The sequence below is a fragment of the Protopterus annectens genome, chromosome 2.part1 (assembly GCF_019279795.1).
Source record: "Protopterus annectens isolate FY-2018-M chromosome 2.part1, PAN1.0, whole genome shotgun sequence".
NCBI classification, from domain to species: domain Eukaryota; kingdom Metazoa; phylum Chordata; order Ceratodontiformes; family Protopteridae; genus Protopterus; species Protopterus annectens.
In genome coordinates this window covers 1,567,450,078-1,567,472,241 of record NC_056729.1, presented here as the reverse complement: position 1 = coordinate 1,567,472,241, position 22,164 = coordinate 1,567,450,078, and the positions used below count along the sequence as shown (strand labels likewise).

At 42.4% G+C, this 22,164-nt stretch overlaps 1 protein-coding gene across 3 annotated transcripts in view; it reads left to right on the top strand.

Moving 5' to 3' along the window:
* The window catches only part of CHD5 (chromodomain helicase DNA binding protein 5), a 2,140,358-nt gene that overhangs the window by 198,094 nt on the left and 1,920,100 nt on the right, over window positions 1-22,164 (top strand). The window lies entirely within an intron of this gene.

Sequence of the window (22,164 nt, the reverse complement as noted above, 5' to 3'; positions counted from 1 at the left end):
ATTCATAGGGTCATAGATGTGTACTAGGCTAATGGCCCTGGAGCCTTTACAAGGCTAGCCCACAGGATTACCCTGGCATCATGCCACCAGACCTTAGTTCCCAGTGCCTCTGTCGAGCAGAGCAACTGGAGTGATCCCTGGGGTGAATTTTCTATTTCCCATTCACTCATCAAGATTTTTCCTGAAGAGGGCCAGTGAGGTGCTCTGTTTGACATGTATGGGAAATCTATTCCATAGCATGGGCAGTCTCTGGGTTATGAACCTGTCCCTCCAGCATGTTCTGTTGAGTGTGGTAATGAGGATGAGGTCACTGGAGCATGTGGTGTGCAGGGATTGGGATTTCTTTAGATGTAGCATTTCTAACAGTGCTGGGTCAGACATGGCTTTGTAAGTCAAGCAGAGATCGCTTCTAAGTAGGCAATATGAGACAGAGAATAGTTGGAGTTTTTTGAGTCTGTCCATATAGGACAAGTGTTTAAGGCCTAGGATCCTCTTTGTGAGGTACTTTTGCGGCCTCTCCAGTTGTTGCAGGTGTCTAGTGAGGTACATGCCAAATGGGGCATTGTACTCGATAACTGACCTAATGAGGGAAGAGTAGAGGGAGACGATGACCTCTTTCTTCCTGGATGCAAAACCCTTAGTAATGAGATGTGCCACATAGGACTTTCTGACCACAATGGCGATGTGGTGGTCAAAAGAGGTTGCTGTCAACCTGTATTCCCAGATCTCTTATAACGCCTTCTGTGTTCATTGGACTACCATCGATGTGGTAATTCATGGGAACCAGGTTTTTCCCAAAGGGGATGAAGACTCATTTTTTGGCATTGAGCTTAAGGCCATGGTTCTGACACCAGTCGTTGTTCTTAGTGGGGCCTTTCTGTAGGATGTCATCATCACTTGGGGAGTTAATAATAGCTCCCAACTTGCAATCGTCTGCAAACTTTGTCAGACAGAGTCCCATCGTGTTGGCCTGGACTTCAGAGAAGCAGATACCAAACAGGAGAGTACCCAGGAATGAACCCTGTGGGACTCCACTCGTGACTGGTCTGCAGTCTGACTTGGAGTCAGCTACTTTCACACTGTGGGTTCTATCTGTGAGCCAGTTTGCAACCCACCTAGTGATATAGGGGTTGATGCATAGCTTAGTGACTTTTTCTGTGATTCCTGAGTGAGGAATGGTATCAAAGGCCTTGGCCAGATCATGGTAGGCTGTATGAATCACCTTGCCTTCATCCACAGCTCTGGTGACTGACTCAAAGAAGTCGACCAAGTTGAGCAGGCATGATCTACCTTTCACAAAACCAAACTGTGTAGGATCCAGAGTTTGGAGATTCTCTATATCCTTTTTTATTAGGTCCATGATGATGTGTTCCATAGCTTTGCATATCAGACTGTTCAGGCTAATGGGGTGATAGTTCCCAGGATCTGTAGTCGCTCCTCCTTTGTGGAGAGGGATGACTGTAGCAGTGCGCCATTCAGTAGGGACAAAGTCTGAGGTGAGTCTGTGATTGAACAGGGCACACAGGTGAGGTGCCAGTTCACTCTGTAGTTCATGAAGAACACAACCAGGGATATTGTTAGGTCCCATAGAAGCTTTATTTTTGGCTTTGGACAGTGCTGTTTTAACCTGTGCAGCAGTAATACTGGGTGCCTGGCAATCTACTGGTATTATGATTGGTCCTTTGGGGGGAGGGTTAAAGTTGGCACTGAATCTGTCAGCCAGTATATTGGCAATATCTGTTGGCTCGGTATAGGAGGTACCATTGTGCAGTAGCTCAGAGCAAATATGGGTATTCCTGTGGGGATTCTTTACATAACTATAGAAGGCCTTGTGATTGTCTTTACTATCTGCTGCAATTCTGTTTTCATAGCTAGCTTTAGAGGATTTGATGAGGGATCTCAACTTTTTGTTGAGGCTGATAAGGGAGTTTTTCCAGTCTTGGGACTTCACCTTATTCCGCATCAGTTTCCTCCTTCTGTTGTAGAGTTTGTTTATGGCAGGGGACCACCAGATTGGCTTCCTTTTTTTGGAGGAGAGCATCTTGGTTCTGTTGGGTATGGCGAGATCCATGCATTTGTGTAGGTGTTCATAAAGTGCATTGGTGTATGATTCGGCAGTCATGCACCTATTCTCCATTTGCATGGGTGCCATAAAGTTAGCCACCTCTATTTTTAGGAGCCCAAAGTCAGCTTTGGAGAAGTTTTCATGGTGGTTACCTTGGCCGGGGTGGATTTCCAAGATGATTAGTCTGTGGTTGGATCTAACCAGGGAGGAGTTAACTATTGGTGTAGAGCAATGGTTGCCCATGTTAGTAATGCTAGGTCAAGGATATTGCTACCTCTAGTGGGAGTAAGAACGAGCTGGTCCAGGGCATTGGAATTAATGAATTCCAGAAAACATTGGGCAAGTGTATTGGTACATGAGTAGTTTTCCCAGTTAAAGGAGGGGTAGTTGAAGTCACCCAGTATGAGAGTGTTAGGTTGGACCCTAATATTCTCCAGGGTGCTTAGGAACGTGGAGTGCGAGTCTTGGGACATGGTTGGAGACCTATAGTAGGCTACGACCTGAATCGCTGTCTTACCCAATGTTAGCTGCACCTGAAATATCTCTGATGCATTATGTTGGGCTACCAGTCTGGAGGTGTGCGCATCCTTTATGAATATGGAAACACCACAGCCTTTGGAGTTTCAGTCCAAGTTCTGGGACCAAAAGGTGTGAAATGAGTTATAGCCTGGTAGTGCAAGGGTGCTTTCTGCTGCCTTGAACCAGGTCTCTGTTCCAGCACAAATGTCTATGTTCTCCATTTTAAGGACTGCTTTGAGCGAGTGCATTTTGAGATTTAGACTTCTAGCATTGAGCAGCATGACCCTCAGATTGCATTTATTTTTAGCTGTTATGGTGGTAATTTGGTCTTTGGAACACCACCTAAAAAAGGCACTATAGGGGTGGCAAGAGCCTTGATCAGTATCTGAAAATCCATGGGTGACAGATGCAGGCCATCTCTGGCAAAGCATCGAGGTCTGTCAATCATGTCATCCCAGGCAGACAGATACTGGATCCCCTTAGAATGACACCAGAAACTTAGCCAATTGTTGAAATCAGTCATTTTCTGCTCGTACGGTGGTATAATTCTGGGTGATGGTTGGTTGCTGCTCAGGGCTAGGGTCATACATGCCTGGGCTGCATTATCCGACAGCTCCTCCATGTCTCTTTTCAGGTAGTCTAGGGAGGTACGTCTCATGTTATTCACACCCACATGTACAATGACAGAGTCAAAGCTGTACCTGTTGTTGAGTGACCTGAGTGCATGCATTATGTGGTGGATCCTGGCACCTGACAGGCAACTGACTGTTACTTTCTCCTTATTCAACCTAGTGAGTGGGACATCAATGTGCCTCACTATTGAGTCACCTATGACTAGTGTGTTTGGCATGTTGTTTTGCCTAGGCGCTTTGGTTGAGTTTCACACTGTTTAGGAGAGTTATGCATCTCGTGATTAGTGTTGTGTTGTGGTGGTTGAGTGTGTTTCTGCCTTGGAGGTCTCTGCTGTTTGGGTAGATTTTTACTGAGAGCCTCTGTGAAGGTGGGCATGTGGTTTGTGTTTTTATGTGAAGGCAGTGCTGGTGTGTGTTCTGGAGGGCTATGTGTTCCATGTGGTGTGGTGCAAGTATTGACCTTCTCCTCTTGACCAGCTATTCCAGTCTTGGCTGGAGAGTGCATGGCTTCCAATTTGGATATGTAAGTGCATCTCTCACAAGTCTGAGTGTTGGGAGGTAAGAGGAGTGGGTTGTCGGTGTACATGAGGCAGTTGTTACATTGCCTCAGGATGCCCAAGTTCACCAGGTTAATAGGAGAAAGCACATGGAACTGACCTTTAGACATGCTTGGAAGGGTGGGCATTAATAAGTACTGGAGCTGTTTCTTTGTAGAAAGTTTAGTGCTAGTAGCACTTATGTGCTACAATAATTGCTACAAGAATTCTGGTAAAGTGCCTAGACTAATAAGCTAGTAAAAGTGCAGGAGAGGAGAGAACTAGCAGATCTAAGGGAAAAATTGAAAAGCAGACTTTGGCACTGCTCAGAAAGCCGGGAAACAAGCACAAATATGGGCTTTTAAACCAGAAAGTTGAAAGAGATGGAAAACTGCCCAAACGGCCAATAAACTACAATTTTTGGGCCAGAAACCAGTTCTCTTGTGGTAGATGGGCTACCTAGTGCTTACCACTCCCACTGACAAGCTAGAAGGCTTCCCTCCAACATAGAAAGCTTGGGGGCTCAGAAGCTTACAAACAGTCCTTGATACAGCAAATCTGTATCTGGACTAGACTAGTTACAGGAAAGGTGGGAAACAAGAGCAAATGCAGGCTTTTAAACCAGAAAGTTGAAAGAGATGGAAAAGCTGCCCAAATAGCCAATAAACTACAATTTCTGAGTCATAAACCACTCCTCTTGTGGTAGATAGGCTACCTAGTGCTTATCACTCCCACTGATAAGCTAGAAGGCTTCCCTTCAACACACAAAGGCTTGGGGGGCTCAGATGCTTACAAACAGTCCTGGGTACAGCAATTCTGTTTCTGGACTAGACTAGTTACAGGAAAAGCAGGAAACAAGTGCAAACATGGGCTTTTAAACCAGAATGTTTAAAGAGATGGAAAAACTGCCCAAACGGCCATTTAACTACAATTTCTAGGCCAGAAACTACTCCTCTTGTGGTAGATAGGCTACCTAATGCTTACCACTCCTACTGATAAGCTAGAAAGCTTCCCTCCAACACAGAAAGGCTTGCAGGGCTCCCCAACCTCCCTATTTGGTCTGCCACAAAGATAGAGTTACGTTGCGTACCAGCCCTTCTTTCCTGCCCAGGGTTGCTTCTGAGGCTAGCATTAAGCAGGTCATCAGTCTTCCAGTTTTCTACCCTAATTTCCAAAACAAGGAGAATACAAGCTACATATGCTAGATGTGCATAGACATTTATGTTTTTATTTGGATTGGACTAAATCCTTCAGAAAATCAAACCAGCTTTTTGTTTCATACTCCAAGGCTAAATTAGTGAAAACAATTTGCAAAGTTACTCTGGAAAATTGGATTACAAGCTGCATTTCACTGGTTTACTCTATTAGGGGAACACCCATGTCCATACCTGTCAAAGCTCATTTCACTAGGTCAATATCCATTTTCGCTGCTTTCTGGTCTTGAGTTCCTATTGATGAGATTTGCTCTGCAGCTACATAGTCAAATTCACACACTTTTATATCTCACTACAAATTGGACATTATTTCCAGAAACAGGGCCTCCTTTGGTTCTGCTATGCTCTGGAATATCCTCATGTAAGGGCCTCCCAGGATTTATGTAGCTGGGGGCTCTGTCCCACAGGTTGAAGACCAAATGAAAAACAACTTCAGATAAAAAAGTTATGTACTTCCCATAATGTTCCATCTTTGTTGTTGCTTTTACATTTGTCTTCAACCTTCCCTCCCTTCATCCCCCCTTCCAAATGTTTCCTCTCTGGAGACTTGGTGGATGTTGTTTTGCTCACTCCTGTATCCGTGTTTGAGCTCCTGAAGTACCCTTGTTCCATTCTATTTGGGGTCATATGCTATTACTTGCTGTATACATAAATATGAAAAACAGTTACCTTGTGAGCAGCAAACTTGATCTGAAAGATGAAGGGAGAGTAGGGCATTATGGGTAGGGGAGGGGCTCAGATTTTTCAGATCCTAGAACTGTAGTCTGTGTCTGAGTTGGATCTCATATTGGATCCTAACCCACAGGTTGTAGACAAATTAAAAAACACAAGTTCAGATGGAACATTATGATAAGTACATAACTTCTTTTTTTCACTGTGTAAAACTTTAAACCTCTTGTAGTGGACTCCCATGGGACATAAGCAAATGACCTGTTAGCAACATCAAGTGCTTCAGCTACATGGCCCCTGAATGTCCATGATATTTTTACTTCTTAAGACTTTATGGTTATATTCAGGCCAATAAAGCCAACCCCCACTAGCTGTAGACATGCATGTTTTGGCTTTTTATTGACCTCATCAGCACAGCATAAATGGATAGCTGAACTGTATTTCAGAAACACAGGGTCTTTAAGTACAGCTGATGCCCATAAAGATTATGGTGCTTGCAAAATAGCCCAACTAATATCCAAACCATAGGTAAAAGGTCACACACAGACCATTCAATAAAACAACTGCAAGAAAAAAAAACAGCCAAGCTAGAGTTTTCAATGTGTGAAACTTTAATCCTCCTATAATGGAGGCCCATAGGATATGCAAATAACACCTTAACATCAAGCTACATGGCTTCCTAATGCCCATGACTTTCCATTAGTTATAGATATGCATGTTTCAGCCTTTTTATTATCCTCATCAAAACACAAGGTCTTTAAAAACAGCTCATGTGCATAAAGATTAAGGTGCCTGCAAAATATGCCAACTAACATCTGAAACAAAGGGTAAACCAAAACTGTTACACAGACAAACCATTGTCCCCCCACATTATCAAATCAATAATAATACCCTAAGTACACACGAAGTGGTAAGGGACATGGAATCACGAGTTAATTGTGACCTTAACTTCGACCACCATGTGTCTACTGTAGTAAGGAAAGCTTTCTATGTAGTACACTTGATTAGTAAAGGCATCGCCTCGAGAACAAAAGAAATTATAACCTCCCCCATACTCGGTACTTATCCGGCCCATAATTGATTATAACACCCTGTTTGGCACACACCGTACTAAGAACTTACAGCAGTTAGAGATACCTCAGAAGTTTCTAACAAAGAAGATCAAGGGGGTCCAGCATGTGCCTTACACAGGCCGACTAAAGTCCCTGTCACTATACTCCGTATCATATAGACTTCTTAGTGGAGACTTATGCCTGGCCTACAGAGAAATCCAGGACCCAAACCTAATGAACTTGCTGCATATCCATAAATCAAATGGGACTAGAGCTACCCATTCCAGGGTTCTAAATGTGGCTTGTGACTTAAATAGGACATGCTGAAGGAAAAGATTAATCTCCCAGCGGCTGCTGCGTGTTTGGAACAAGTGACCAATTCATGTGAAACAGAGCACCTCTATGACACTGTTCAAGAGAAATCTGGACAAGTGGATGGGGCACATAAATTGTTACTGGGGATAGAGCACACAACCCTCCTGGACATGGGCAGACATCACCAAATGTAATTTTGGGTAATGAACAGCATTTCTATGGTATTACATTGGGATGAAATGGCTAGGCTTAAAATGACCTCCAGGTTGATAGCCTAGTAATCTCCTATGATCCTATAAGAAAAACCCAGCCAAGCTAGAGTTTTCATGGTGTGAAACCTTAAATCTCCTGTAATGGAGGCCCATGGGATATATGCAAATGACACCTTAAAAAATGTGGTGTTTCAACTACATGGCTTCTGAATGCCCATGATTTTTTTTTTTTACTTTTTAAGTCTTTATGGTTACATTCAGGCCACATTCCGGCCAAAAGGTCATGGACATTCAGAAGCCAGTTTTAAGGTTTCACACAGTGAAGAGTTAAAAAGTGAAAAAAAATCATAGACATTCAGAAGCAGTAAAAACACATAGTGCAAACTCTAGCTTGGCTGGGTTTTTCATTGTGACCTTTTTACCCCTTGGTTTGGATGTTTATATATATATATATATATATATATATATATATATATATATATATATATATGTGTGTGTGTGTGTGTGTGTGTGTGTGCACGTATGTGTATGTGTGTACATGTCTATGTTATATATACATGTGTGTGTATATATATATATATATATATATATATATATATGTGTGTGTGTGTGTGTGTGTGTGTGTGTGTGTGTGTGTGCACGTATGTGTATGTGTGTACGTGTCTATGTTATATATACATGTGTGTATATATATATATATATATATATATATATATATATATATATATATGTGTGTGTGTGTGTGTGTAGCTATTGAATTAAGGATATTAGTTCCCTTCTTAGACTGTTATAGTGGTCTAACTCTTTCTTGAGACTCAGCTCGCCAATTTATTAGGGAAAGAAGAGTGGAGCTTGTGCTTGCAAGAGATTCTAAAATTTGCAGAGTACAGGTGCCCACAGTGAGTAATCCAAGCTTTAACTTGTAACGAAGGATCAACTATATATATTGTTATGGCAAGTACATATCCTTCATTTATTCATAATCCACTTCTTTCTTTTATATTTGAGAATAAGAGCCCAAAAGAAAGTGGTCCCAATAAGGAGCTCTGTGAAACACCTCTAGTGACTTCTACTGGAATAGATGGTAACTTCTGCATCCTGGCTTTGTGTTCTGTTGTTTAACCTTTATTTTACTCACTGAATTATAGACTGACATTGACATTTCACGCTTTTGATCAGCCAGTTCTGTTAAGTGAAATAGTGTCTTATGCCTAAGCAAGGTCAAGATAAGCACTATGTACTTTCTACTCTTCATCAAGTTCTGCCGTCACGTCTTTAAGCAATGCCACAAGATTCATAGGCTAACCAGTAACTCAAGGTCAGAATCAAACCCTGTACCTTGTGTTTATGAGATGAAGACCTTAAACATTATGTCAGTCATCAAAAAAGCAGTATGCTCCATGAATAAACCCTTGTCTAACAAAGTAGATCCACTGTGCCATTTTGGATAAGCTCTGTTATGACTGAGTCCTTGACGTTTTTACTAACCTTATTGACCATGCTGACAGATCTAGAATTGTTTGTGTCTCACTTGAACCCTCCTCACACACTCATACACAGTGTGTGAGCTGGTTACCACTACAGCCTGTTACCATGGGTTGGGTATGTTGTTACATGCTAATAATGTGTTTCATATGTTTTCTTATAGTTTTTATAGGATACCACTAGGACTGTTATCTGGTTTGATGGAAATTGAGCTTTTCATTTTATTTGTGGCAGCAGTTTCAGTGTCTGTAGTTATATGATGGCTGTCTCCTCATTTCTGTTTTGGACTTGAGATATCTCTTTGTTGTGAAGTTTGCACAGAAAGTTTCTGGGAGTGCATTTGCTATGTCCTGTGACTAGGCTCTGCCCTCATTGTTTATTACACTCACAGTTCTTCCTTTCAGCTTTTAATGTAATTAAAGAATGCCTGTATTTGCTCTCAACCTTTGAAATCAAACTGATGTTATAGTTAGAGCTGGAAGAACTGATACCAGTAACAAACTTTCTTGTTTTACTGTCTTGTACCTTCCCATTTGTTTTATGTCCATGATTATTTTTGAAACTTAAATAAAACTTCTTTTTCCACTGTCTATCTTATTAATTTTTTGATTCTGCCAAAGTTTTTGTTGACTTTTCAACTCTGTTTGTGTCTTCCCAGTTTGTATTCTTGAATGCAGGAGTTAATATCATCATAGAACTCATTGGCAGTAACCTGAGCTGACTTGTTTGGTTCATATGGATTCCCCATTTTTTTCTTAACTATTCTATTGATAAAGCTTAATAAGGATGACGTATTTGTGATTGCATTTGATTTTAGGATAAAGGTGATGGCAGCATGATCCTTCCTTACTATACCATGTCTTAAAATATTTTGTTCATGAACTAATGTATATAACAGTTTTATGTATATTACAATAATTAGTTTTTGCTTTGTAACACCATTTGCATATCTCTGCACTGTATGATGTTCCTTGTAATACCCATTTAATTTTTTTGTAATATCTTTATATTTTGCCTGAGTTGTATCCAAAAATGATCCAATGACCAATTCACTCGCTGTTTAAGAAAGGAAATAAATATTGATTTATTTATCCTTTGTTAACCGACTTAGTCCCACTAGGCAATATTAGTCTATTTTCAAAGGAGACCCAAAGTGGTATTTTTGTTACTAAGGGAAATTTTGCCAAGGCATTGGAGAACCACTCCTACTCTTTTTGATAGGTGCCATGGGATCTTTCACATCCACCTGAGCTACCACCAACTCAGGCAGATGAGGCCACTGTTTAACATTTCTTCTGAAGGAGGGTAAACTTAGAAGTGCAGCACCCCCCCCATTCTGCACAGCAGTGTCAAACATTAATCTACCTGATGTGGGACTAGAACCCACAGCTTTCAGCACCTAAGAGACTGTTGTACCGTTGACATTACAAATAAGTGAACTGATTGATAAACATCAGACAATCATGATCTTCATTAATTACAAATAGTATAACTATGGCTGGGAAGCAGAATAGTCAATGTGATGCTTAAGATATGCCCATAACTGCTCAGATTTTGCACTTTTTTCATATAATTGTTTTGACTAACATAGTCTGTTACTGTTTGGGCATATTTACATGACAGAGTACTTTGCCCAGTAAGTGTTTGGGTCGTTAAAACTCCTTACATGAATTATAATTCATTGTTTAATATATGCATGCATGTAGCATTTTTGAGACTGTTACCTTTGCTCAAAGTATTTCTAAGTTGCAGGCCTCAATGTACAAAGAACCGTACAAAGAACCCTCGGCAGATATTGTTCATTTGAGAATGAATCCTCCTTACTAATTAAGAGATTCTGGCAGTTTTTGTTAACCTGGCTGTTCTGCTCCCTATTTTACTTAAGTATGAAAATGAAGGAGAAAGAATTCTGATTACCATAGATGTTCTGAGACAACATAGATATTAAGCCTAAATGACTAAGAGCTCCAGACAAAATGACTACAAAGACAAACAGGGCAGGCCAGTCACCAAATGAAGGCATGGCAAATTTTCCAAGTCCTGTTTTAGTGAAACTTTTTTTTTAAGAGTTTCATTAAACTTTCTGGATTCCAAAACAGTTCAAGTAGTGCAAGGTGCTGAAAATCTGGGGTTCTCCAGAATAAGATGAGGATTTCATGTCTCCTGACAACTGTTTCAGTCAGTCCACACTTTGATAGACCATGGTTCTGCAAACTGTATTGAAACTGTCACAAGACATACATTTTACAAATGGTTGGACAGTTGTATTACCTTTGGTAGAAACAAGTGTCAGTCCCTTGTAAGCAGCTGTAAGGTCTCACTCTTGTAGAACACCTCAGCTACCTTTTGAAATGTTTTTCTCAAAATATCTGTAAAGCTGCCTCTTGTTTTCTTAGCTGCATCTCCCTTTTCCTCCAAGAGACTGGTTTATACTGTTGCCTAAAGAACATAGGAGCAATATCATACAAGTGATCCCAAAAGAATAAGACTCCTAGCAATGAACGGCTTTAAGCAGGGCACACTTAAAAGTTCTTGCCACAATTTTTAAGTGCTTAGTAGTGCTCATCTCCCAAATTAAGCAGGGTCATACATGATAACCCTGGTATAAATTTGTGTCTACCCCTCTAAACATCAAGACTGCTGTAAAGGTAGTCAGTGTAGTACTTTGTCGGACCTGTAGTGATAAGAGTTATTAACTGTGGCATCCAGCAGTAGATATTCTTTTAGATGAGGATAATGCACTTGAGTGAGGTTCTCAGCATAACACCAGATGTTCTTCGTCTCACATTGCTGCAGTCATAACCTGTGGGTAGTCCGCTGTCCTCGGTCGGCCCGAATACCAAAGAGTTAGGCTGGCGTCGGTCATGGTCAGTACGTAGTAGTACTTAAGTGCATGACCGACGCCATATCCTCAGTCTTTCTTGCCACGTGGTACGAAGCAGAAGCAGCGTTTGCAAGTGCTGTTCGGCGTTCTGAAATTTTCAATTATCGAGTTTCAGACCAAAGACCAAGTTGGGCTAAGTACCCCGTTGGGGAAAATTTTTGTCTTTTCTTGCCTCAGTTAATCCAGATGTCAGAAAAAGTTAATAATTGTATTTCTTGTGGGAAACAGATACCTCATAGGGACTATCATTCTCTCTGTATTCCTTGCTTGGGGCCTGAACACGACGTAGTCGGGTGTCGCTTTTGCGCTAGATTTAATAAGCGCACCATTAAACGAAGATTAGACTGTGCCAGGCTTGTTTTCGGTAAGCGGTGTAACTACAACATGACCGACGCCAGCCTAACTCTTTGGTATTCGGGCCGACCGAGGACAGCGGACTACCCACAGGTTATGACTGCAGCAATGTGGATCCTCGAACATCTACATTTATGGTAGGTACAAAACTGTACTTTTCTCCAATAATATAGTGCCTACTTCTGCAGGCTGTCACCCTGGACCACACTTTTATCATGCCTACTCCATACAGATTTGCTTTTATAGTTATATATTTTATACTACTTATATCATATGAATATGAATCTATATGAGTGGATGGGAAACAGAAAGTTTACCCCGGGGATCACTTCAGTGGCTCTGCTGGACAGAGGCACAGGGAACTAAACTAAGGGGGCGGCGAAAGCCAACACATTCCGGCTAGGCTTATAATAGCCTAGTACCTACCTATGAACCTATGAATATGTTTTTATAGATATTTATTGTCACTTTTCAGTTTTAATGTATTTATTTCTTTATTTATATTTCTTTATTAATAATTATTTATTTAAAGTGTGTATTGTTAATTATTTAAAATTAAAAATATATATTAGCTATTTGAAGAATAGCATGGTGTTTCAGTGGTTAAGAGTTCTATGTCACAGGGTCTAGGGTTCAATCCTAACCACCGCTCATAGTCTTTAACTGAGTTTTTATGTTCTGTGTGTGTTATTTTTTCTGCATACTCCAGTTTCCTCCTTCCTGCAAAAATATACAGTTGCTTAGCTATTGTATTTTACCTTGCTTTTTTAATTTCTACAAATCTTTTGGGTTTCTAATACCATGACAAGAATGGACTCCTAAGACAAAGTGCAGTTAAAGTTCATGAAATTAGTATTGTTTTAATATTTGATGTCAGCCAAAAGTGCTAAAAAAAGTTAAAAAAAAAAAAAAGAGTTAAGTTCCTTTGCCTTTGTGGTCTGGATCATGGAAGAAAAGGGTCCTTGACGATCAGTTAACTTATCAGGCGAACAAATGAATGAATAAATAATTCATTTTTAAGTTATTTCTGTTTCTGAACATTTGTTGATCTAACTGTAGTTGTGTTTTCCAATTTATTAAGTTCTTTACCAACAAAAATGAGACACATTGTTTGAGCTATGTTTCATATCAATGTAACTTTAGAATACTATGCTTGCTTTGACTGATGAGTTGAATCAAGGGCAGGGTTTGAGTGGTTTAACTGCTGACCACTGGCAGAGTAGGCACTACTAGCAATACAAAGTAGTTATTAATTTTGGCTACCTACTAGCAGGGATCCTATTATTCTAGGACCTGTAGATGTTCTTCATTAGATCACTGTTGCAGTAACCATAACTATATAAGATGTATCCTACAAAGGATATCAGTCTTCCAACCAGTGTATAGCGCTTTGGGTTCCTTCCTTACACATTGTATATCCACCCTTATTATATTATTACATTCTAGTATAAGAGAGTCAGACAGGTGTGCTAAAAATCACAACTTTCTTGCCATATGTACACTTATGCAGACTTCTTATTAGCTTTATGAATTAAGTATTGGTGATCAACTTCAACTACAGGTTTGGGCAGATAAATATCTCTGTTGCGGAATTGTCCTTTTTTAGTGAAAAAATATACATAAAAATTTCTTATGTCTGTCAGGAGTAAGTGTTCTTGTGGTAGACAGGTTTCTTGCAAAGACACCCATATTGCTTTTGTTTTTTTTATCTTGGTGAACAGTGTGAAGTAAGGTCCTGTAAGATTTGCCTTTCCTTCATTCAAAAATCTTTAAGGAGTAGGTTAAATTCATTAAATTTTTTTCTTGAGGGCAATCACCTCAGGAATTTGTTACCTGCAACCATCTAGACAGGCTTCTCTTAAGTGGATCTCCCCCACAGCAGAAAAATACATTTCTAAAGAGGTTTCCAAAGAATCTTGGGCGTCCCCCACTTTTCTACAGTATGTGACTAACAACTCTGCTGAGGTGCCTTCACAACCCTTGAACTGTCAGTCTGGCTCTCCTGGTCTCTCTGGCCTGACCATTCTGGAGTCCAGTAAGGCCCATAAACTTTGCACATCTTTTTAGGCTGTATGTCAGGCTGAACTTGCTGAGAAGGGAGAACTATGCTGTATTCTCCCTGAGGCGTTGATGGCATATACCAAGTAATAGTGAAAGAGGATGTTGCTGGTCATTTATGGAGATCAAGCCAATGGATTAATTATCTAAAACCATGAGGCTCGAGACTTCTAAGAAGAGAACACAAAAAGTTAAACATGTGTCCACTCCTTCCACCCCTTCTGTGCAGAAATCCTCCCAGGAAGATTGGTACCAGTTTACATAGGGCTTGTTCAAGACAATCCAATCTTTACAGCTTTCCTTCCTGGCTTCTATCCCAGTTAACAAAAAGTAGTCACACAAACCAATAAACTGAAGCAAGCCAACCACGAATGGTAGGGAAGCCACAAATTCCACTTTTTAGACACATTTCTTTACACCAGAGTCATGATTTTAAGTACTTTGTTACTGATTGTATAAAATTTGATTTGCAAGGGAAAGTTACTGAAGCACACTTGAATTTTAAAGAGGTGCTATCGCAGATTAAGCTGAATGCAACAGCCTAAATGATAATTGTTCCCTAGCCCCCATTTTAGAACTCAGACACTATGAAATTTAAATGGCTGTTTAAATGTGTGGTCATTTTTATTGTATGTAATTATTAGTTTTTAAATTGTAAATATACTATTTTTGTTTCAATTGGTCACTTTGAATACTTGATTCAGTTAGGTGATTTGTGGTATGTGTATAAATAGAAAACATGGGGGGGGGGTCAAGTATGTTCTGATGAAGTTCTGATTTTTTGAACGAAAGCACTTAACTCAATTTATTTGTCAAATAAAGTGGAATTTGTGGCTTCCCTACCTTTTGTGGTTGGCTTGCTTCAGTTCTATCCCAGTTAAGACAAAGAGAACCTCCTCTTCCTCAAAGGAAGAAGACTCTGTATCTGAATCTGATGCTGAGGGTCTAGTCTATACATCTCAGTAATACTCACCTACTCTTTGTTAGTCAAAATCTGAAGACAACTTCTCTTCAGACTTTCCTAATAAAGAAATAACATTTGGAGATATTTTAATTGGGAAAGCAAGGAAGTGTCAGAATCTGACAAACAATATTATGAGTTGCTAAGTATAAATTCCCCCAAACCAGTGGAAATCCCTCTTATTTTAAGAGCTTTAGGGGATGCCTTTGCTTTAGCTACTGTCTCCCTTGATTTCCAACCCCTTGTCCCCAAGAAACCTGACATATTCTACAGGTACCTGATACACATACATTGCTCTGTAAAAATCCTGTGGCAGACCCTGCTATTTTTTGTTTTGAAGGTCCCATAGGTTTGAAGGACTCTTCTCCTACTAATCCTGTCCCAAATGTCCTTGACAAGTTTGGGAAAAATGTCTACATATCTTTCACACTGGCATTAATTGCCAAACCAGCATGAAAAAATGCCTACATATCTTTCACACTGGCATTAATTGCCAAACACGCATGGAAAAAAATGCCTACATATCTTTCACAATGGCATTAATTGCCAAACATGCATCTAAATATCTCTTATCAATTTTTGTTAATTTGGAGCAAACCCTAGCTAGCCTGCTTAACTCAGACACCAAATTTAACTTACTTTACATGTTAAACTCTGCTTTCCACATCACTAAGTGTTTCATGAAGTATGCTTATGATGCTGTTGCTGTGGATGCTGTGTTTAGGGCAGCTGCTACAGGTACAGCAATGAGTAGGAATGCCTGAGTAAGGTTATAAAATATCCCTGATGATGTAACGACTCACCTCCGGATTCTTGATGCCCTGCACGGCATGCATGATTAGTGCAGGAGCTCTAGCAGGCAATATGTCTGCCGTGCAATCCAGGAACAGCCTGCAGGGGCGTGCACGAGAGCTCCTGCACTAATCATGCATGGACTAAGCCCTGGTATGCAAATCACCTCATTTGCAGGAGAAATTCATTCAAATGAGGTGATTTTGCAATTCAGGAAGTTTGCAATAGTCCGTGCAAGACTAGTGCTATCTGCAGAAATGTACTCGGTTAGTAACCGAGTACATTTCTGCAAAATCCAAAACGGAGCTATAACAGCTCCAAATAAAGGCTGCATATCATTGAGGAAGCATGCCAATGGCCAAGTATAAGACCATTGGCATTGCAAACAATAAAAAAAAAAAAAACAACTTTTATTTTTTTTTCGCCGATCTCGGCTGTTTAAGCATAGGGCAGCAGCATGCAAACGGGATCAGGGAAAAATAATAAAATAAACCTAAAATAAGCATTCTAACTAAAATCAGTATTCTGCCATGCAAGTCAATGGCAGGCAGAAGACAACCTGGCCAGTGAGTATCGGTTACTAAGGGGGGAGGCTCAGTGTGAGACATGTAACTATGCATTAGCAGGCAATCCTATGTAAATGAGGGGAAGGATAGTGAAACCCAGTTTTCCCCAGCATGTGAGGCAGGTCCCAACAGTGTAAGAGTATGAATAGCTGGGTGCAAGACTAGGATATAGGTGACATCATGGGGGGGGGGGGGTCAGGCATACTGTAAGTGGATTGGAGCCCTGTGGCTCGGGATTGCTCCTAGCTTAGCACAGCTAAGCTAGGGGGTGTGTCTAAACCTGCCTGGCACTCTTTACAAAGTCTAAGCAGGTGTGCGTGCTGCGCACTGGGTTTTACAGGAAAAAAAAAGAAGTTAAATCAGGAAATAGCAGCTCTGTGCACATTTGAGCACTCCGTTTGCACGGCACCCCCCACCCCCTCCGGGCTTAAACAGGAAGGCAATGGGAAGGAAAAACAGCAGTAGGAAGGTAATCAAGGAGAACTAGCTTAGCTGGAAGGTGAAATGTATCAGAATCAGCCAATTACACAAACAGCAGACCAGACCAGCCCAAAACACTACTATAAGCTAAGCAAATACCTTCCACTCAGGTTTTTCCCACACTCTACACCACCAGTGTATACAAGCAAGAAAATTTTAACAAACAAACCTACAAAATGAGAAGGGCTGCAGCAGGCAACATAGAACAACTTGTGCAAGAGGCTGAGGGTGGTGAGGATGTGAATGCTGCCGAACAGCCCACAGTGAGGAGACAGAGAATAGTGCACAGACCCAGGGTAACTTACCAGGGGCTACATGAGCTGGAGATAGTGGAGTGCTATAGAATGGACAGAGACCTTCAACAGCAAATTGTTGAGCTGTGCCAGCCACACCTGACACACCAAATTGACCGAGGGGAACCCATCCCAGTGGATACCAAGGTATGTGTAGGCCTAGGTATACTAACCACAGGTACCTCCCAAAGCACAGCTGGGGATATCATGGAGAACTCACAGGCATTAGCATCCAGAGTATTCCACCAGTTCCTGGATGCCATGTCAGCACATGCCAGTGAGCACGTATATTTCCTCAACACCCATGAGGTGTTGACCAGCAATATGCGTGTCTTCCACCAAATAGCAGAATACCCAGGGGTAGTGGGTGCTATAGGCTGCACGCACATACACATCAAAGCACCACCCGGTGAGCAGGGTAGGGCCTTCATCAACCGCAGGGGCATCCCCTCCATCAACTGCCAGGTTGTTTGTGATGCCCGGGGCATTATAATGAATGTGTGTGCTTGCTGCCCTGGAAGCTATGACGATTCCCACATATGGCATCTGACGCAGTTGTACCACAGATTTGCCAATGGGGACATCCCCTACGGTCACCTAGTGGGGGATGCTGGGTACACACTGGAGCCGTGGCTGATGACTCCCGTCAGAAATGCACACACACCTGAACAACAACGCCATAATGAGGCATACGCACAGGCCAGACATATAATAGAGCGTGTGTTTGGGATGCTGTGGTCACGGTTCCGGTATCTAGACACAGCCGATGGAGCCTTGCAGTATTCACCAGCTACATGTACCCAAATTGTTATGGTATGTGCTATGCTACATAATATGATCCTGCGGAAACAGCTGCAGCAGGAACAGCATGGGGCAGGGCCACATAGCCCCCCACCAATAAGGCCTGCGCATGCACAGAGTGACCCGGCAGAGGAACAGCCTGAGCCTGCCCCAGTAGGCAGAAGGAGGCATGCCCAGTATGCCCTGGCCTTGGCAAAGAGGCAACCCATAGCACATGCACTGACACAGTAAGGACCCAGGGAATGACACCTCTCTCCGACTCACACATACAGTAAAAGGGATACCAAATTTGACACTACCTGTGCTCAGCTATGTATAGGGTGTGTACTATGTGCATCCGACATAGGCAGCCTTCCAGCACCATCTGCAAGTCTGGCACACCCACAAGGTAAGTCAATCAACCTACCAATTGCGAAATGGAGTACAATGTGTTATTACCTGTAGCTGTGGTATGGATGTGAGCATGCAAGGGAATTTGGTGGCTGAATGTTATGGCAGCAGACAGTAGTCACCCATAGTGGCACCATGACATCTGTAACACATACTGGAGTCACAATAGTAGTCAGTACTACACAGGGTGACAAAACCCACTGCAGGAAATGTGCTGTGCGACATGTGTGTCCATATGACCCACACATGCCAGCCAGGACAGTTCACATACCCAACAACAGTCTCAGTCAGCAGGACAGGTGTAGACAAACCCAAACAGAGCCTGTGTCATGGCCCCAGAATGATGGCTATGGTTAACACCCCCCAGGCCTACACAGACTGACCACAGCAGGGCAGGCAGTGGGGTGTTAGTTCTGAAGGGTAGGAAGTCAGACAATAATATGTAGGGCAACCAAAGACATGATCTGTAGTACACTGGTATGCCTGTAGTCAGCATGATAGTTAGCAGTACAGAATGAAATGGAGTACCTGACATACCAGTACAGTCATAGCAATGTGTACATGTTTCAGGTGTGCTCCCCCACATCCAACATAGTATTGTAAAAACAGTCAGGTGTACCCCCCAATCCTGTGTAGAAATGCAGAAATAGTCAGGTGTGCCTCCCCATCCTACATAGTAATGTAATAACAGTCAGGTGTGCCCCCCCAACCCTATGTAGAAATGTAGAAATAGTCAGGTGTGCCCCCTCATCCTACATAGTAATGTAATAACTATCAGGTGTGTCCCCCATGCCTGTGTAAAAATGTACAAACAGTCAGGTGTGCCCTCCCCCCGCTATGCAGAAATGTAGTAACGGTCAAAGCCAAATGATTGATGGATACCCTGCAGAGACGCCATGCTACCTCTTGGTGTACAACACAAAGGTCAGCACTACAGCACAAATTACCTGGACACGATCCACAAATGCAATACAGATGGGCATACTGGGCATGCTCGCACACTTAGAGAAATGAAGGCAATGTCAGTCTACAACATACTGAAAGGTCATACTGGGCATGCTCACACACTTAATGAAGGCCATGACTGCAAACATCAGTGGACCAGACATATCTGGCAGTTGCAGTTGTCAGTGCAGACACTTGTCAGTATGCACCACTCATGGCTTGCACACACAGTGGATAGGAATACAGACATATATGTCAGAACAACACACTAAAATAAGCCAAAGGTAGATGTACATAGATGTGTGGAAGAGGGTCACTGTGACAAGGAGCCATCCAGGCCTGTCCCACCCAGCACACAGCCAAAGGGCCCCAAACACATGAGGTGCAGATATCACTCACTGCGGATACTAGTCACCAGTATCTGTCAGCATTACAGACTATGTGGTGCACGTGTCAGCAGTGCAACATGACTGTACAAGGAAGTAGTCATCTAGTAGCTATATACACGTACCTGTGACATATGACCCCGTGTGTGCCCACATGTGGCGTGTCAACCTCTAGATGAATGGGTTATGGCCCATGCACACACCGCCCTCCCCATAGCCCCACTATGACAAACCTGCTGAGGTCATCCAATGTGAAATGCACCTTTGGGAGAGCTGTAGCCCAGTAATCTCTGTGGTGCGTCCCATAACTGCGTACTGCTGTAGTGTGATAAACTAGTTAGGCAGGAATTCTAACCCCAGACTTGGCAGCTGTGTGTGTGAGTATGTATTTGTGTGTATGTCTGTCTGTCTCTGACTATGTAGAGAGCAATGCTTTTTAGGGTACTCACACTCCTTACAATTCATATACTCAACTTTGGTAAGGCTGCTGATGTCACACACCTAGAAATACACCTCTGGGAATGTTGTAGCTCAGTAATCTCTGTAGCGTGTCCTGTAACTGCTTACTGCTGTAGTGTGATAAAGTAGTTAGGTAGGTGTTCTAACCCCAGACCTGGCAACTGTGTCTGTGTGTGTGTGTGTGTGTGTGTGTGTGTGTGTGTGTGTGTGTGTGTGTGTGTGTGTGTGTGTGTGTGTGTGTGTGTGTGTGTGTGTGTGTGTGTGTGTGTGTCTGTCTGTCTCTGACTGAGTAGTGAACAATGCTTTTTACGGTACTCACACTACTTACAATTCATATACTCGACTTTGGCAAGGCTGCTGATGTCACCCACCTACAAATACACCTGTGGGAAGGTTGTAGCCCAGTAATCTCTGTAGTGCGTCCTGTAACTACATACTGCTGTAGTGTGATAAAGTAGTTAGGTAGGTGTTCTAACCCCAGACTTGGCAACTGTGTGTCTGTGTGTGCATGTCTGTCTGTCTCTGACTGAGTAAAGAACAATGCTTTTTAGGGTACTCACACTCCTTACAATTCATATACTCAACTTTGGCAAGGCTGCTGATGTCACCCACCTAGAAATACACCTCTGGGAACATTGTAGCCCAGCAATCTCTGTAGCTTGTCCGGTAACTGCGTACTGCTGGAGTGTGATTTAGAACTGTACTAGGGTTCCATCCCCAACCATGTCAGCTCTGGATGTTTTGTGTGTGTTTCAATGTCTGTGTACAGAGCAATGAATTATAGGGTAGTCACCCGCAGTACATTTGAAATGCCCTACTTTGGCAATCCTGCTGATGTCAATCATTGTGAAATACACCTTTGGGGAAGGAGCTCTCTAGTAATCCCCGTGGTGCGTCCTATAACAGCTCCATGCAGTAGTGTGATATAGACCTCGGTCAGTGGTCCTATACCCACACATGTTGGTTATGTTTGTTTTGTGTCTGTCTCACTGTCTGTGCAGGGAGCAATTTATTTTAGGCTACTCACTCACACTACATTTGAAATGCCCTACTTTGGTAATCCTGCTGATGTCATTCATTGTGAAATAGACCTTTGGGGAAGGAGTACTCCAGTAATGTCCATGGCGTGTACTATAACTGCGTAGTGCTGTAGTGTAATAAACTAGTTAGGTAGGTATTCTACTCCCAGACATGACAGGAGTGTGTGTGTGTGCGTGTGTGTGTGTATGTGTGTGTGTGTTTGTGTGTTTGTGTGTGTGTGTTTTTGTAACTCGTATCCTGTGTAGAGGTGGTTGTGAGTGTGTGACACCTGTGGCCAATGAGGAGCAGGTTTTGCATAGTTCTTATATAGTGGCCCTACGATAGATCATAATGTCAACTGTGCTGGGATAACAGATGTAAAATAGCTGAGAGGCTGGGGTGCAAAGCCATACCCATACATGTGACATCAAGGCCAGGCAATCACAGTTAGCAACCCCAGTATTACCCAGAGCGCACTCTCAGCCCATGTCTCATACACACACACATGCCTAGGCAACAGCCAATATGTGGGTAGTACACTGCATATTGGCCACCGATAGTAACTATGGAGTGATAGCAGTGGGCTACAGAGGGCATATCACCCTGCCCATCTGTCCAATATGCACGTAAATGCAGACAGTGCACCTCCCCCCTGTTCCCCAATGGACACCTGCACCATCTGTGGTGCCTTCACATGTGACCCACAATGGACATGCCATGCCTGACAGCATGCCATGTATGGACAGATGCCACTGACACCAGGGAATGCTGTTAGCATGCTATCAATGTAGGTGCAGGGTAAACCTGCTGCCCATTACCAGTACCTGCCACAGGTGGGCAAGACTGGCACATCTGATGATAATCTGTGTTCACAACATGGGCCAGACACCCCAGGTACAGTTCCACATGTCACTGTACATGCATGTGGGAGGTGTGCACATCCTAGACACCATCCATGTCATGGACTGAGGAACACATACATGGCAGGGGATGCACAGCATAGGCCACACACAATAACCACCCAGGTGACTGGATGGGGGATACAGTACCCACCTGTGTGGGTAAATGCAGGAACA